Source organism: Bos taurus, chromosome 2, assembly GCF_002263795.3.
Source record: "Bos taurus isolate L1 Dominette 01449 registration number 42190680 breed Hereford chromosome 2, ARS-UCD2.0, whole genome shotgun sequence".
NCBI classification, from domain to species: Eukaryota; Metazoa; Chordata; class Mammalia; order Artiodactyla; family Bovidae; genus Bos; species Bos taurus.
Window position 1 is genome coordinate 61,043,143 of NC_037329.1, and position 13,861 is coordinate 61,057,003.

Here is a 13,861-nt window from a genome sequence, read left to right on the forward strand (position 1 = left end):
GTCAGATGCACAGTCTATGGTACTTTGTCATACAGCAGCCCAAACTGACTAAAGTATCAGTCCATGCCCTCAACTTTCTTCTTTATAAACTGCAACAGTTAGAGGACTTCTTCTGAACCCCCACCTCTCTCCTGCCCCCTTTCTTATCTTTATACTCTTTTCTCTGTCTTCCTCTTTATTAATGTTACTTCTTCCATAGTGTACTTATCCAAAGCAGGTAGAACTGCAAGTACCACTAGAAACTGATCAGAGGCAGGTATTTCCAGGTGGGTTGGACTACCTTGGAAAAAGCAGTCTAGCTGTATAGCAAGGCATTCTGACTTTAGAGTCAGACAGAAACATGGCCAAGTCTTAGCCCTACCCTATCAGCGTGATCATTTTAGTATTTCTCAGCTTCAGTATCCTTACCTACAAAATGTGTATAATCACTTTTACTTTGACAATGCTATGAAAATTAACTATGATAATTTGTATAAGATAGGAATTGTCCAGCAAAACCTTGGATGCAAGAAATATTTCATTAAGATAAAAGTAAACCTAACCTTAAATCCCCATCCTGAAAGTTACTAGCAAATTCAATCACAAGCATTATCAGTGCTCTCTCCTGAATTGTGATGTGTTAGTTTCTCTAAGTTGAGCTCGAGGGGCTGTCACTTGCTCTTTCCTGAAGGCCTACAGGTGGTCAGCTAGTATTCAAAAGAAAGACCACTCTCCAGATGTAGCTACTGCTCATTGACCTGTTATCTACACTGTGATCACCAGAAAACTTGCTGTATAGCATCCTAAATAACAGAATCATTGATACAATGAGTTAGATTGTGACCTTCAAAATATGCTCATGTCTGAAGCATCAGAACCTGTGAAAGCGACTTTATTTGGAAAAATGATCTTTGTTGATATAATTAAGTTAGAGATCTTATCATAAGAAGATAAGGAGATTATCCTAGATTATAAATTAGAGATCTTAAGGAGATTGTCCTAGATTATCCAGATGGACCCTAAATCCAATACCAACTGTCCTTACAGAGGGAGATTATACAGACAGAAGTGAGGACACTGACACCCTGTCAGTGTCAAGACAGAGGCAGAAATTGGACTGATGTGACCACAAGCCAAGGAACACCAGCAGCCATGAGAAGCCAAAATAGACAAGGAACAGAGAGACCTCTAGAGTCTCCAGAGAGAGTACAGTCCTGGCTCACCTTGATTTCAGATTTCTGGCCTCCAGAAGCATAAAAGAATAAATCCCTATTGTTTTAGGAAACCATGTTTGTGGTCATTTCTTACAGCTCTCACAGGAAATTAATACATTGATAACACTAATAGTACACTGGTGTATATAAAATGCTAGAAAGAGGTTCTCATTGGTCAACTATGAGAACTGATTGAAATAGATGAGAGAAATGATGCTACAAACATGGGGTTAATTTCCAAAATATACAAATAGCTCATCCAGCTTAATATTAAAAAAACAAATAGCCCAATCAAAAAATGGGCAGAAGACCTAAATAGAAATTTCTCCAAAGAAAGATACAGATGGCCAACAATATGAAAAGATGCTCAACATCACTAATTATTAGACAAATGCAAATCAAAACTATAATGAGGTATCACTCACACCAATCAGAATGGACATAATAAAAAATCTACAAACAATAAATGCTAGAGAAAAGGGAACCCTCCTACAGTGTTGGTGTGAATGTAAATTGATACAGCCACTATGGACAACACCATGGAGGTTCCTTAAAAAACTAAAAATACAGCTACCATATGACCCTGCTAACCCACTCCTTAGCATATATCCAGAAAAGATGAAAACTCTATTTCAAAAAGATACACACACCCAATGTTCATAGCAACACTGTTTACAATTGCTAAGACATAGAAGCAACCTAAATGTTTATCAACAGTTGAATAGATTAAAAAGATGTGATACATATGTATACAATGGAATATTACTAAACCACAAAAAAGAATGAACTCATCCCATCTGCACCAACATGGATAGACCTAGAGATTGTCATATTGAGTGAAGTAAGTCAAACAGAGAAAGACAAATATTATATATCACTTATTTGTTTAATCTTAAAAAAATGATACAAATGAACTTATCTACAAACCAGAAACAGACTCACAGACATAGAACACAAACTTATGGCTACCAAAGGGGAAGCGGGGTGGGATGTGGCAGGGAGATAAATTAGAATTTGGGGATTAATATATACATACGATGATATATAAAATAAGTAAACAAGAACCTACGGTATAGCACAGGGAACTATATTAAATATATTGTTATAACCTACAATGGCAAAGAATCTAAAAAAGAGAATCTACATATATGAAGAAAAATAGTTGAGAGATACTCTCCATCTCTGCACAAACCTAGAATAAGAACCTAGCAAGGCCTTTAGCCTGGACATGTAGGGGTGATGCACAGACTTGTTCTACAAACAATCCCTTGTTGAGCTATTGATCTGGAAAATTCTGGATGCCTGAAATCAACTATACAGGGACTAGACCCTAGCTCTGACATACTATTATATCTGTATCAAGTGACTAAGTACATGTAAGGAAGTGGTTGAACCCTCTACTAGAGAACTGGGACTTCGTAAGAGTTCAAGAGGAGGTAGTAGGAAGTGCATGCCTACTCAGTTCAGTTCAGTTCAGTCACTCAGTTGTGTCTGATTCTTTGTGACCCCATGAATCGCAGCACACCAGGTCTCCCTGTCCATCACCAACTCCCGGAGTTCACCCAGACTCACGTCCATCAAGTCAGTGATGCCATCCAGCCATCTCATTCTCTGCCATCCCCTTCTCCTCCTGCCCCCAATCCCTCCCAGCATCAGAGTCTTTTCCAATGAGTCAACACTTCGCATGAGGTGGCCAAAATACTGGAGTTTCAGCTTTAGCATCATTCCTTCCAAAGAAATCCCAGGGCTGATCTCCTTCAGAATGGACTGGTTGGATCTCCTTGCAGTCCAAGGGACTCTCAAGAGTTTTCTCCAACACCACAGTTCAAAAGCATCAATTCTTCAGCGCTCAGCCTTCTTCACAGTCCAACTCTCACATCCGTACATGACCACAGGAAAAACCATAGCCTTGACTAGACAGACCTTTGTTGGCAAAGTAATGTCTCTGCTTTTGAATATGCTATCTAGGTTGGTCATAACTTTCCTTCCAAGGAGTAAGTATCTTTTAATTTCATGGCTGCAGTCACCATCTGCTGTGATTTTGGAGCCCAAAAAAATAAAGTCAGCCACTGTTTCCACTGTTTCCCCATCTATTTCCCATGAAGTGATGGGACCGGATGCCATGATCTTCATTTTCTGAATGTTGAGGTTTAAGCCAACTTTTTCACTGTCCTCTTTCACTTTCATCAAGAGGCTTTTTAGTTCCTCTTCACTTTCTGCCATAAGGGTGGTGTCATCTGCATATCTGAGATTATTGATATTTCTCCCGGCAATCTTGATTCCAGCTTGTGCTTCTTCCAGTCCAGCGTTTCTCATGATGTACTCTGCATATAAGTTAAATAAACAGGGTGACAATATACAGCCTTGACATACTCCTTTTCCTATTTGGAACCAGTCTGTTGTTCCATGTCCAGTTCTAACTGTTGCTTCCTGACCTGCATACAAATTTCTCAAGAGGCAGATCAGGTGGTCTGGTATTCCCATCTCTTTCAAAATTTTCCACAGTTTATTGTGATCCACACGGTCAAAGGCTTTGGCATAGTCAATACAGCAGAAATAGATGTTTTTTTGGAACTCTCTTGCTTTTTCCATGATCCAGCGGATGTTGGCGATTTGGTCTCTGGTTCCTCTGCCTTTTCTAAAACCAGCTTGAACATCTGGAATTTCACGGTTCACGTATTGCTAAAGCCTGGCTTGGAGAATTTTGAGCATTACTTTACTAGCGTATGAGATGAGTGCAATTGTGTGGTAGTTTGAGCATTCTTTGGCATTGCCTTTCTTTGGGATTGAATGAAAACTGACCTTTTCCAGTCCTGTGGCCACTGCTGAGTTTTCCAAATTTGCTGGCATATTGAGTGCGGCACTTTCATAGCATCATCTTTCAGGAATTGAAGTCGCTCAACTGGAATTCCATCACCTCCAGTAGCTTTGTTCGTAGTGATGCTTTCTAAGGCCCACTTGACTTCACATTCCAGGATGTCAGGTCAGTGATCACACCATCATGATTATCTGGGTCGTGAAGATCTTTTTTGTACAGTTCTTCTGTGTATTCTTGCCACCTCTTCTTAATATCTTCTGCTTCTGTTAGGTCCATACCATTTCTGTCCTTTATTGAGCCCATCTTTGCATGAAACTACTCATTACTAAATGCTAGTTCAAGCTACTCAACACTCCCCATCTCTGAAATTCACTTATTCTTACTACTGGTGCTACTGGTGTTTCTTTTACATTTTTCTTCTGAGTATTTCAGACCAGCTCTTAATATGCTGGGCCAGATGCTAAACATAAAGATTTGGTCCTCCCGTGTTTCATATATAAGCTAGTAGATGCAGATGTAAATACTTCTTAACAGTAAGGAATACAAACAATTTGTCACAGAAAGTGGATTTTAAGTGAGATGTAAGAAAGAATTCCTTAATGAGACATCAGGATGTTGTGGAAACTCTTTTGGTGGAAGTCTTTTCAAGCAGCTCACTTTTTATTTCTGGACAATTAAAGCATCACTTTCCTAAAGAAAGGGATGTTGATATTCCTTCCAAAGTTAAAAGATTTTATTTTTTACTGCTTAAATTAATAACATTTTCTCCCAAAAGTTAAAAATAATAGCAATAATAAATGTTCATTCAGTGATGGTTGTGTGGCAATATTTGACCTGAATTTGGTTTCATTCTCACCTTTGCAAGAGAATTAAAGACTGGTGTGTGATCAAAGTAACTTAGATCAGTTCTACAAAGGCCCTAAAGACCACATGAATCCTGAAACATCAGGGACTCTACAATCATCACTCCACACTGGTCAGCAAGCAGGTGCCACTGTCAAGGTCTTCATAGGCTCTTGTGTCCGAGAGGCTCAGTGTTCTCTGTACATATGGATTTGATGGCTATTGCTTTGAGCATAAGTAACTGGAGTCTTCCTCCTCCTTGATGTGCTGCCAGCCTTCCCCTCTGACTCCCCCAGGGAGAAGGACACAGACCCCCACCGATCTCAGCCAGCCCCATCTGTCCCCTGTTCAGTTCTGTAGAAATTTAGTTCCCACCTCTGCCTCCTCAAACCACAGTGCTCTCTTGCCTCCTCCTCTGGGGCCCCAGCCAGGATCTCCTCTGAGATTGTGCCCAGAGGCTTCCCCAAAATACAAAACAAGAAGGTGTCCCTGGTAACATGAACTTCACCACTGGCAGAAGCACATCAGTGCAGCCCAGCGTCCTTGGAGTAGGGAGAAGGAAACTCTCTGAAAGAATACACATACAAAATTAAAGAAACTAAAGTTCCCTGACACACGCAAACTGCTAGGCTTCCCAGGTAGCACTAGTGGTGAAGAACCCACCTACCAATGCAGGAGACATAAGAGATGCAGGTTCGATCCCTGGGTCAGGAAGATCCCCTGGAGAAAGGCATGGTAACCCATTCCAGTGTCCTTGCCTGGAGAATCCCATGGACAGAGGAGCCTAGCAGGCTACAGACCACAGAGTTGCAAAGAGTCAGATACGACTGAAGCGACTTAGCACACACATGCACATATGCAAACCGCTAACACAGTGCTAGCTACACACTCAGTGAGTCCTATTAATACCTGTCAGCATCCATCAGATCACACCGCCTAGGAATGGCATATGTGTACCGGCAGACACATGTCTGGTTTGCTCACACCCTGCTAGGCCTAGCAGGGATCCTGGCACATGGCAGGTATTCCATAAACAGTGTTCAAAGACTAATTTGTTATTCCATGAATGAGGAGTGCAAACTTTCCTAGAAACTGGTGCAAAGTTGGAGATACGACTAGATATAAGAACTACTATGTTTGTGGGTAAAAATCAGGCAGTTGCTCAAAAAAACATAACCATTTTGGTTGCTGGCAACAGGGTGAAATGTTCGCCATTCATCTTCATAGACAAATGTTCCTTCTTTCTACTTTTATATATGTTCCAAAATGTCTGTAATAAACAGATAGCAGTTGTACTTTGGGTAAATTAACTGTCTAAAAACATAATTTCTTCATGTCCTCACTTCCCCACTGCCTATTTTCCTACTAATTTGGAGACAGAAATATGCGTGTGTTCGCCGCATTGTATGCTCCTGATTGGTCCCACTTGTTGGTGGGGTAAAGAATGCCATTTGCAGAAAGTGAAAGAAAATAGATCTAAGAAGCTGCTAAGAGTAGTTAATGACTCTGTCTAATCCCTCCCAGACTTCATGGGTGGGGAATGAGGGAATCTCCAGTTCTTCAGTTCCTTTATTTGTTTACCCAGAGCTTCTGGGTAGGAACAATTTTCCTGCTATGTTGATCTCCCATAAAACAGGTGCAGAACTGGACCCTGCGGGTGTCTAAAGGAAGTAATGGTCAACACAAAAGTAAGACCTTTGGGACATTGGGCTTCCCTGGTGGCTCAGCTGGTAAAGAATCCACCTGCAACGTGGGAGACCTGGGATTGATTCCTGGGTTGGGAAGATCCCCTGGAGAAGGGAATGGCTACCCACTCCAGTATTCTGGCCTGGAGAATTCTGTAGACTGTATAGTCCATGGGGTCACAAAGAGTCGACACAACTGAGCGACTTTCACTTGGGACATTATCTTGCCTCCGCTGGTCACATGCCAGTGATGCCATGTCTCTAAAAGGAGCTCTCTCCAGGATCGGGATTGAGGGTTGTCACTATCTAAATGACACCATGGGGAGAGGATAGGGCCAGAGAAGATTTTGCTGGCTCCTTTCCACCCCCAGTGGTGGTCCTCAGAGAGCTTCTGAGGACCCATGTGGGTGGGAGCGGTTCCTTTCCAGGAAGAAGAAAGCAGAGTTGGCAAGCTCACAGCACTAAAACACACCAATGTCCAATGCCCCTCCATCCTCTATTGCTCTTGTAGAAAAACAAGAGGAAGTATCTTACTCATCAATTGCAAGAATTGGCAATTGGCAGGAAGATTTTGGGCTCCAACCAAAGAAAGATGTCAGGGGCTTGTCCAGCTTTAAGACAGAACCAGTGTGGAAGCGGCTCAGTGTTGCCTGCAAGTAGAGCACAGGCTTGGATCATTATTTCCAAAACTCCATTTCTCAGAATGCTTGTCCCAGGATATCATCTTTGAATAAATAAAATAATTTGAGGAGGCGCTATAATACCATGGTCTAGTGATGGAGCCCTGTAACACACTTGAGTTTATTGAAAGTTCTGAGAAGGAACACATTAAAGAAACCTGTTAAACCAAAAACATTTCCCAAATGGATGAGACCATAGTTTATCTCTCATCCATTAAAAGATACCCCCCCTAAAACACCAATTAATACCATACAGAACACGACCCCTCCTCTGAATACACTTTGGGGAGAGTTGGCCTGAGAGCAGAATCCCTTCAGCAATTTTTTGGTGAAGATTAAAGGCAGCACCTACAAGTGCTACACAGTTAATACTCCATACCTACAGGTTTCCCGTCCCTAGATTCAACCAACTGCAGATGGAAAATATTTTTTAAAAATTGCCAAGTTCTGAAAAGCAAAACCTGAATTTGCTGTGTGCAGGCAACTATTTACATAGTTTTACACTGTTTTATGAATTATAAGATGATTTAAAGTATATGGGAGGATGTGTGTAGGTTATACTCAGAAGTGTTAGTTGCTCAGTCATGTCTGACTCTTTGCGACTCCATGGACTGTAGCTCCTCTGTCCAGGGGATTTCCCAGGCAAGAATACTGGAATGGATTGCCATTCCCTTCTCCAGGGGATCTTCCTGACCCAGGCATTGAACCCATGTTTCCTGCATTTCAGACAGATTGTTTTTGGTTTGAACCACCAGGGAATATGCAAATACTCTGCATTTTATATAAGGGACTTGGGCATCCAAGGATTTTTGGGTCTGAGGGGGTCCTGGAAACTATCCCTGCCCCCCTACAGATGAAGGGCTGTAGTCCCTCCCTCCCTCCTTTATTCCCCCCTTTTCCTCTCTCCTTCTTTACCTACCTTCCCTTTCTTAACCCAGGGGTTCCCTTTCATTTCCCTCTTTTTCTTGCCCACCTTCCCTGACAATGCACAGCCATTCCTGAGAGTGAACATCCCACCACAGCTGTAGCTCAGCTGGTTTCCTCTCATCCCCAGGGCCATCCAGAGATCCCTATCAGCAGTTTGCCCAGGGCAGGCACCGCTCCAACAATGGCCCTATTAACTGCCAGCTGCATTTCACCAGCCTGCTGCAGGTTAATTGGTTCACATGACAGAGATGAAAAGTAAACTGCACCCCCATTGAACTGATCCTTTCTGGGTAACAATCCGTTGTACTCCCCATCTGTTTCACAAAGCTTCCGAGAAACAAGTGAAGGCACCGGGCTTAAAGAAGAGGAATGGTTTCTCATTAGCTTGACTGCTCTGGAAGATGGCCTGGGCTCCCTGTCCCCTCCCTCACCCCCATGCCCCCCAGCAAACACAGTGGGCTCACCATTTCTGTGGCTTTAGAAACCTCCACAAATTCATCATAGGCTCTGCATTTTGGGTTTCTAGTCTTCTGTTGAAATAGCTGCTCTTTATTTCTGAGAAGCTTTAGCTGAGTTTTTGGCGGGGGGGGGGGGGTTGTTTTTCTTTTTTTTAAAGCACATTTAGAGTCTCCCCAAGACTTTTCAAATAATTGCCAGACCGTGGATTCTAACATGCTTTTTCATCATATTCAAACATTGACTGCCCAGGTGGAAATCTATATTCCTTCTCATACTTAAGAGCCTTTCCCCCTGAGTATTGTCTGCCCTGCTCTTTTATTTTAGGTATAATCGATCTTCCTGCTCTCCTCAAAAGCGCCTCGCAGAGTGCCAATAATTTTGTAATAGAAACCTTTTATTAATGGACTCCCCACAGCTTAATTTTGTTTAGATAAGTTTAAACACACATACACATACATTGGAGGAAGAAAGGAACAGTTGATAAACTTTTTTTGCACCAAAAGTCAGGCCACCTGTGGAGTAGCTTATAGGGACTTGGGGGTGTGGAGTGAGCAGGAGACATTGCTATAAACAAAACTTCAAGCAGCTGCTGGGGAACTGTGAGTCACCCAAAGCAAGCAGGATGTCCCACTAAGCTACAGATTGTTTGACTACACCCGGAGCCGAGTGGCATCAAGCCCAGCGTTGAATGATGCACCGGGGCCCAAGCCAGGCAGACACCTCTTAGCCAGCCGTCCCCAGTCAGAAAACCCAAGATGCCTCAAGAGCAGCTGTGGGCTGTCATGTCCCAAGTGTTTGACGTGAGAAGGAGTGCATTTTTACCCCAAGATCAGCCTCTACACACAGAGATTAAATCAGTCCCATACAGAGGAACTGGTTTTCCCACGCTGACCTGTGCTTGTGAAAGGCTATCAAAAGTTCTTCCAAGTGAGACTAATCAGAGTGAAAGTGATGACAGGACAGATCTTAACCACAATCCGAGTACCCTGACTGCAGAAGGAGCCCCACCACTGAAACCCTCCAAGGAGGTCAGCAGTGGGACCCAAGGCAGCTGCCTTGCAGAGGCCTCTACACCTGCTGCAAACCTGGGCCTTCCCAGCAGTAGAGCCTTTGTGGTCTCAGCTACAGGGTGATTTCATTCTATAATGACAGCAATTAGGCAGAGGTGACTTTGGACTAAGCTGAATCATCTTCAAATTTGCTTTCATCCTGACATAACAGATCTAAACTAAGTAGCTCTACAATTAAGTAGAGAACAGGACAGCTAAATTCACCATATGTTCCTCCCCAAATATTTACCCTGTTGGCCTGTTATCATGCCAGAAATCCCTTCAACTGGGGAAAGTTAATGTTAAGACTGTTAAAGCCATTAGCACTGCAGTTTAAATTAACTTTCCTGAATGGTCAGTTATTTGGTTGGTTGGATGATGGAATCGATGGGTGGATAAAAGTATAAACTGACAGAAGGAGGAATGGAGGGATGGAGAGAAGGCAGGCTTAGGTTCTCTAGAAAATGGAGACTAAGACACATCAGCAGGGGTAAGAAAGTGAGAAGAGAAAAACAGAGAACATGAGAGACTGCCTAAGAGGACCCATTTGGGAGAGGAGAGGACATGGAAACCATGATAATATTGGTAGAGAATGGAAGATGGAAATGGAAATAGTGAAGGTGAAAATCCGAGGAGAGTAAGATAAAATTGATTATCTTCTTCACAGTTTTGAGCAAGTTTTTTACAGTCAGAATCAGCTGCATTAGAGCCATTCACCATCACTTCCTTCCAGCCATTCGTCCAATGACTACGTTAGTACCATCCCTTCTCCAACTCACAGAATGTAAAGGAAAAGGACCCAGAGGAAAGATCATCCAGTTAAGGATATTTAGTAACTGGACCCATGGGTAGATCTTTAGAGGGAACTTGATTGTCCACAGGGTTGTTGTGTGGCTTGGGAGAAGCACACACCCTCAGCAGCTGGAAGACTTGCAGTCTCTGAACCTGTAAATAACCTTGAACTTTTGAGCTCTCTTTTCCCACCATCCCTTTGATCTCTTTACTCCAACTCAATATTCCATCAAAGATCTGGAAAAGGAAGTACCTTTCAAAACCCTACCATTTGGCTACTTGTTGGCAGTGGAAAATTTTAGGAAAAAGTTAAAGAGTTGGCTATAATGGCATTGATGGTCAAGTGAAGACTTCCTTTATGATCCCTGACCAGGCAGGGATGATCAAGAGATGATTAACAACATCATCCTGCAAGTTCCACCTGAAGTCAGCTCCTCCAGGGAACACCTGTACACCCTAACTTTAACCAATCCTTCCCATAGAGTCTGACACCCACATCTCAGCACTTCAGTTAACCCCTGTCCCTAGCTGTTTCCTGTGTACAAAACTGTCTCATCAGTCTTCTGTGTCAATATCTCCACGGTGTCTGAAGGTTTTACCCAAAAAAAGGTCCTTAATGAACACTCATTTATTGGACATGCCCATGCAATTTTGGTAGAGCTGAACTTTTAGCACTAATCATTTTCGGAAAATAATTTGGTATAAGTCTTCAAGCAGAGACTATGATCACCCACCAACAATCATTTTTCCTATCTTTAGATTGCTGAATTTTAATTAGGCATAGCCAAGCTTAGGAGAAATGGAATAGCCCTCATAGACAACAAAAGAGTCCAAAATGCTGTGCTTGGGTGCAAGCTCAAAAACAACAGGATAATCTCTGTTCATTTCCAAGGCAAACCACTCAATATCACAGTAATCCAAGTCTATGCCCTGACCAGTAATGCTGAAGAAGCTGAAGCTGAATGGTTCTATGAAGAACTACAAGATCTTCTAGAACTAACATCCAAAATGATCTCCTTTCCATTATAGGGGAATGGAATGCAAAAGTAGGAAATCAAGAAACACCTGGAGTACAGGCAAAGTTGGCCTTAGAGTACAAAATGAAGCAGGGCAAAGGCTAATGGAGTTTTGCCAAGAATATGCATTGGCCATAGCAAACATCCTCTACCAACAACACAAGAGAAGACTCTACACATGGACATCACCAGATGGTCAACACTGAAATCAGATTGATTACATTCTTTGCAGTCAAAGATGGAGAAGCTGTATACAGTCAACAAAAACAAAACCAGGAGCTGACTGTGGCTCAGATCATGAACTTCTTGTTGCCAAATTCAGACTTAAATTTAAGGAAGCAGGGAAAACCACTAGACCATTCAGGTATGACCTAAATCAAATCCCTTATGATTATACAGTGGAAGTGAGAAATAGATTCAAGGGATTAGATCTGATAGACAGAGTCCCTGAAGAACTATGGATGGAGGTTCGTAACATTGTACAGGAGACAGGGATCAAGACCATCCCCAAGAAAAAGAAAGGCAAAAAGGCAAAATGGCTGTCTGAGAAGGACTTACAAATACCTATGAAAAGAAGAGAAGAAAAAGGCAAAGAAGAAAAGGAAAGATATACCCATTTAAATGCAGAGTTCCAAAGAAGAGCAAGGGGAGATAAGAAAGCTTTCCTCAGTGATCAGTGCAAAGAAATAAAGGAAAAAAATAGAATGGGAAAAACTCTTCAAGAGATCTCTTCAAGAAAATTACAGATACCAAGGCACTTTTCATGCAAAGATGGGCACAATAAAGGACAGAAATGGTATGGACCTAAAAGAAGCGGAAGATACTAAGAAGAGGTGGCAAGAATACACAGAACTATACAAAAAAGATCTTCATGACCCAGATAATCACAATGGTGTGATCACTCACCTAGAGCCAGACATCGTGGAATGCGAAGTCAAGTGGGCCTTTGGAAGCATCACTATGAACAAAGCCAGTGGAGGTGATGGAGTTCCAATTAAGCTATTTCAAATCTTAAAAGATGATGCTGTGAAAGTGCTGCACTCAATATGCCAGCAAATTTGGAAAACTCAGCAGTGGCCACAAGCCTGGAAAAGGTCAGTTTTCATTCCAATCCCAAAGAAGGGCAATGCTAAAAAATGAGTAAACTGCTGCACAATTGCACTCATCTCACATGCTAGCAAAGTAATGCTCAAAATTCTCCAAGCCAGGCTTCAACAGAACATGACCGTGAACTTTCAGGTGTTCAAGCTAGATGTAGAAAAGGCAGAGGAACCAGAGATCAAATTGCCAGCATCCGCTGGATCATCAAAAAAGCAAGAGTTCCAGAAAAGCATCTACTTCTGTGTTATTGACTATGCCAAAGCCTTTGACTGTGTAGATCACAACAAACTGTGGAAAATTCTTCAAGAGATGGGAATACCAGACCACCCACCTGCTTCCTGAGAAATCTGTTTGCAGGTCAAGAAACAACAGTTAGAAACAGACATGGAACAACAGACTGGTTTCAAATCAGGAAAGGAGTACGTCAAGGGTGTATATGGTCACCCTGCTTATTTAACTTATATGCAGAGTACATCATGAGAAATGCTGGGCTGGACGAAGCACAAGCTGGAATCAAGATTGCTGGGAGAAATATCAATAACCTCAGATATGCAGATGACACCACCCTTATGGCAGAAAGTGAAAAAGAACTAAAGAGCCTCTTGATGAAAGTGAAGGAGGAGAGTGAAAAAGCTGGCTTAAAACTCAACATTCAAAAAACGAAGATCATAGCATCCGGTCCCATCACTTCATATGAAATAGATGGGGAAACAGTGGCAACAGTGACAGACTTTATTTGGGGGGGAGCTCCAAAATCACTACAGATGGTGACTGCAGCCATGAAATTAAAAGAGGCTTGCTCCTTGGAAGAAAAATTATGACCAACCTAGACAGCATATTCAGAAAAGGCAATGGCAACCCACTCCAGTACTCTTGCCTGGAAAATCCCATGGACAGAGGAGCCTGGTAGGCTGCAGTCCATGGGGTCGCTAAGAGTCGGACACGACTGAGCGACTTCACTTTCACTTTTCACTTTCCTGCATTGGAGAAGGAAATGGCAACCCACTCCAGTGTTCTTGCCTGGAGAATCCCAGGGACAAGGGAGCCTGGTGGGCTGCCATCTATGGGGGCGCACAGAGTCAGACATGACTGAAGTGACTTAGCAGTAGCAGGCAGCATATTAAAAAGCAGAGACATTACTTTGACAACAAAGGTCCATCTAGTCAAAGCCATGGTTTTTCCAGTAGTCATGTATGGTTGTGAGAGTTGGACTACAAAGAAAGCTGAGTGCTGAAGAATTGGTGCTTCTGAACTTTGGTGTTGGAGAAGACTCTTGGGAGTCCCTTGGACTGCAAGGA

At 42.4% G+C, this 13,861-nt stretch overlaps 1 long non-coding RNA gene across 2 annotated transcripts in view; it reads right to left on the bottom strand.

Annotated features, from left to right (window-relative positions):
* Nucleotides 1-13,861, bottom strand: part of LOC112442665 (uncharacterized) — a 308,112-nt gene that overhangs the window by 197,586 nt on the left and 96,665 nt on the right. For both annotated transcript variants that reach the window (XR_009491735.1, XR_003030908.2), the window contains exon 2: nucleotides 7,074-7,189. This is a non-coding gene — a long non-coding RNA (uncharacterized lncRNA). The remainder of the gene's footprint in view (nucleotides 1-7,073; nucleotides 7,190-13,861) is intronic.